General features: G+C 47.2%; 1 pseudogene; it reads left to right on the top strand.

Annotated features, from left to right (window-relative positions):
• The first annotated feature begins 205 nt into the window (after positions 1-205).
• On the top strand, positions 206-1294 carry LOC146631349 (transmembrane protein 121 pseudogene; annotated as a pseudogene).
• The last annotated feature ends 3433 nt before the right edge of the window (positions 1295-4727 follow it).

The raw sequence follows: 4727 nt of genomic DNA, 5'->3' as shown, positions 1-4727 counted from the left end.
CGCTGATGTCCAAGCGTCCTCTTTCTGTAACTGGACTGCAGAGTTTGAACTGAGGGCTGTTTCCGATTGAAAGTTACGCCCAAGCAGAACCTCACCTGCACCCTTCCATAAAGACGCTGTCATGACTCGGATCGTAGCCGACTCTCTCGCAGAAATACTGGCGTAAGCGTTTGGACCGTTGACTCTCTGCTGGCTTCAAATAGAGATGGTTACCCCGCAACCAAACAAGCCCCACGTGTGCCTGACGGCAGTCCTCATCGTGACCAGCCTGGCACTCATAGACGCCTACCTGGTGGAGCAGAATCCGGGTTCCCGGAGGCTTGCTGTGTGCGTCACCGTGTTGGCAAGCGACGCGTGTTTCCTCGTCGTCCTTCGATACGTGGCCGTCTGGGCTGGGTCAGAGGTGCACACCGCGAGGCGAGGCTATGCCATGATGCTCTGGTTCTTCTACATCTTTGTCTTGGAGATCAAGGTCTACTTTGTTTATCAGAACTACAAGTCCCAGGACACGGCCGCAGGTGTGGAGGTGGTGGATGTAGGTGTGTCCCGGAGAGGTCTTACGCTGCTGCTGTCCATCTGCATTCCCATTGTGTTCATAACACTGGCTGCGATAGATCACCTGGAGTACTTGCGACCATACAAAAAAAGAGAGGAGATACGGAGCCGCCTGTTCTGGGTGGTGCTGGACCTGCTGGATGTCGTGGATGTTCAAGCGAACCTGTGGGAGCTTCAAAGTGAAGGACTCCCTCTGTGGGTGGAGGGTTTGATGTTCTTCTACTGCTACATCCTCCTCCTGGTGCTGCCGTGTGTCTCCCTGAGCGAGATCAGCATGCAGGGGGTGAACATCGTCCCCCACAAAATGATGCTCTATCCCATCCTCAGCCTCGCCACCATCAACATCATCACCCTCCTGATCCGCACGGGAAACCTGCTGGTCTACGGGGACATCCGAGTGTCGGGGATCATGATGGGAAAGAATGTGATCGCCATCTTAATGAAGAGCTGCAGCCTGCTGCAGTACAGGAAACACCAGCCGGCTGCTCCTCCGGCGGATCGGGGCGCCGAGATCCAGAAGAACTCTCAGGAGGAGGTTCAGGTGTACGGCGGTCAGCACGTGGGGCTGCCCAGAGTCGTGATTGAGGACTTCACCAGCATCCCAGAAGAGGAGGAAGAGGAGGAGGAAGGCGAGGAGGGCGGTGATGATGCCAGTCAACAAGAGGTGAGCTTGAATGGCGATGAGATAAAAGAAGGAGAAACCCAACTGAAGCGACGGGACACGACTGGTTTGGGATAAACGAGCATCTGCGGTGCCGTGGAGAAACTTCCCGATCTGAGGAGCGCAGGTTGACTCAGCGTCTGCAGTCCCAGAATCCAACATGCTCTCACTGCGTTGCTGTAATACTGATCAACAGGTTGGACATTTCTTCAGATTCTTGTTCATGAACTCAAACGTGACCGTTTCTAAGGAAAGGTCGTTTTTGTTGTTGTTGTCCTGCTCTTGCTCTGATATAAAAAGAATTTCACTTAAAACATGAGTAGAAATCATCTTGTTCACACAGATATATGGTGGGGATGTAAAATTCATTTTTAGAGTGCTGAAATTAAACCTGTCACACGTCTCTGAGAACCAGTCACTTGGAAAATGCCCTGAAAGCTTCTTGTTGGCAGGTTCAGATTGATGCTGCTCTCATGTCTGTGAGCAGATATGAAGTAGAGCCGATTTGGGCTCAGAGGGCTCTGATGTAATCTGAGAGAATTGAAACACTAGCTCAGCCTGTTAGGTCCATAAACAGTAACACAAATCCAAGCGAACCCTTCCTCAGTGTCAGTGTTGAAGCCGCACAGCAGCTCCTCAGCATGAAGAGAAGATATCGTGGATGAAAATGATGATTCTTCACTGGCTGAGGAGACGATGCTGGAGCTTTTACCTGGTGTGCTTCCACACATTACACTTATAAAGATACGGGCCGTGTGAGGAAAGGAGCAAGGGAGGTGGCGTCGTTACCTGAACAGGTGTAATCTCAGTTTCTGGACACTTTTCAGAGTACGGACGTTTGGTGAAGAAGTTGTTTCTCAGGATATTCATAAATTATGACAGAGCAACAGACGTCAACTCAGCGACACGACCAGCAAACGGCTGACAAGGCTCCGTCCTACCTGTAGAAGTCCATCATCATGTAACGCAGGGCTGAGGTGACTGTGCTGCTTTTGTTGATGGTTCATATTTGGAAAAGAAAACTAATAAAATGACTAAAATACAATTTGAAGCCAGTATGCTTTCAAAGCAAAGCAGCTTTGTGGTCAGTCTAAAATGTGAAAGTTTAGTTTCCTGTTTGCAGACTCTTCGTTTTATCTGCCTTCAGGTCTGATTTTAAGTTTTTTCCCTCTTATTTCAAAGCCAGTGCACGAACATGTAAACAGAATCATCCCTGCAGTACGCCAGTGTGGCCACAAGATGGAGCCAGACCTCACACATTAAAATAAATTCATCGTCAGGTGAAGGACAAATTAAAAAAGAAGAAAAGAGAATTAAAATGTGATGGTGATGCCATTTCAGGCAGAAAAACACTGGCAGTAAACTGCTTGTTTTTTCTTTCTTTTCCAGGGCAGCTGTTCAGCTCCGTAAAGCTCTCCTACAGACACGCATGAGCATGTTTGTGCTGTTTCTCTGCTCTGTTTAAATCGCAGTAATTATCACAAAGAGGCTACACTGAGACCGCTGAGTTCATTTTTAAAGGGGACATGAAACTCTAATTTACCCCCCTAAACCCTGCCGTCAAACACTCACACAGATGTAACTATAAAATATTATATTTCCTAAACACATCCAAACAGTTTACAGCATCAGAGGTTGACATAACAAGACTGAAGTCGAAATCCTGACGTCCATCAGCAGGTCCTCAGCTTTACTGTCTCCTTCACCATCAGTCCTCACTTCTAATATGAAGGAATCCAGTCAGTGAGATGATGTGACGTGATGTTCTTTTTCACCTACTTTCCCTGCAGATCGTGGTTCAGGAAGAAACGTAGTTGTTTGTGGTGTGATGAGTATGAAGTAAACTGTCTGCATGTGCTTTATTGCATGAATTAGTGCTGATCGTGTCAGCTGACTGCTCTCAGCCAGAGGAGGAAAAATCAGCTTCTGTTGGTCTGGTAACCACCTGTCACCTGACTCAGACAGGCTCTCCTCCACAGTCCTCGTTTATAAAGTGCTTCACAAACCCAAATATGACGACTAACAGCTGGAATTTCCCGCTTCAGTGCAGCAAGCCAAACACCGAACAGCCACAGTGTATCCTCGGTTTAACATAAGATCATTGTTGCAGCACTGACCTGTTCGCTTACACTGATGTTTAGTTTTAGTGTCCTCATTTTCCTCTGAGGTATCGATTCTGTCACTAGTTAGCTAACATTTCAATTCAATTCAACTTTATTTACACAGCGCCAAATCACAACAGTCGCCTCAAGGCGCTTTATATTGTAAGGGAGACCCTACAATAACACATACAGAGAAAAACCCAACAGTCATATGACCCCCTATGAGCAGCACTTTGGTGACAGTGGGAAGGAAAAACTCCCTTTTAACAGGAAGAAAACTCCAGCAGAACCAGGCTCAGGGAGGGGCGGGGCCATCTGCTGTGATTGGTTGGGGTGAGAGAAGGAAGACAGGATAAAGACATGCTGTGGAAGAGAGACAGAGGTTAATAACAGAATAGAATAGAATAGAATTCAACTTTATTGTCATTGCACATGCACAGGTACAGGGCAACGAAATGCAGTTTGCATCCATCCAGAAGTGCTTTAGTGATATAGATATATTACAATATATATTAGCAATAATATAGATATGTGAGTATATTACAGAAATGGGTCTATTATGGTATGTTATAATGTACACGGTATGAAGTATGTTGTGAATATTCTATAACTATAAGTATGTACAGGCTGTAGTAATAACAGATATGATTCAATGCAGAGAGGTCTGTTAACACATAGTGAGTGAAGAAGAAACACCCAGTGCATCATGGGAATCCCCGGCAGCCTACGTCTATTGCAGCATAACTAAGGGAGGATTCAGGGTCACCTGGTCCAGCCCTAACTATATGCTTTAGCAAAGAGGAAAGTTTGAAGCCTGATCTTGAAAGTAGAGATAGTGTCTGTCTCCTGAATCCAAACTGGAAGCTGGTTCCACAGAAGAGGGGCCTGAAAACTGAAGGCTCTGCCTCCCATTCTACTTTTAAATACTCTAGGAACAACAAGTAGGCCTGCAGGGCGAGAGCGAAGTGCTCTAATAGGGTGATATGGTACTACAAGGTCATTAAGATAAGATGGGGCCTGATTATTTAAGACCTTGTATGTGAGGAGCAGGATTTTGAATTCTGGATTTAACAGGAAGCCAAAACAGGAGAAATCTGCTCTCTTTCTAGTCCCTGTCAGGACTCTTGCTGCAGCATTTTGGATCAGCTGAAGTGGGACATTTTTATTTCATGCCTGGATTCTCTGAGCATGAATGCTGAAGGTGGAGCTGAGGAGTGGAGGGCTCGCTCTGCTGGAAACCCAGAAGAAGAGACGGAGGTGTCTCCTCACCAGGATGTGCTGAGCAGCTCTGCTGTGTCTGCTCTTGGATCAGCCCCCCCTCCCCCGGCTCTCAGCCCCGCCCTTACTGGTAGCCGGGCTGGAGGATCAGCTCACGGCATCGCAGAGACTGCCGACCGGGAGAGGAAACG

The sequence above is a fragment of the Diplotaxodon limnothrissa genome, linkage group LG6 (assembly GCF_057381915.1).
Source record: "Diplotaxodon limnothrissa isolate DT_005_m linkage group LG6, D_limnothrissa_male_GT1.1, whole genome shotgun sequence".
In the NCBI taxonomy this organism is placed as follows: domain Eukaryota; kingdom Metazoa; phylum Chordata; class Actinopteri; order Cichliformes; family Cichlidae; genus Diplotaxodon; species Diplotaxodon limnothrissa.
The sequence above is the reverse complement of the archived record's forward strand: the minus strand, read 5'-3'. Positions and strand labels throughout refer to the sequence as shown.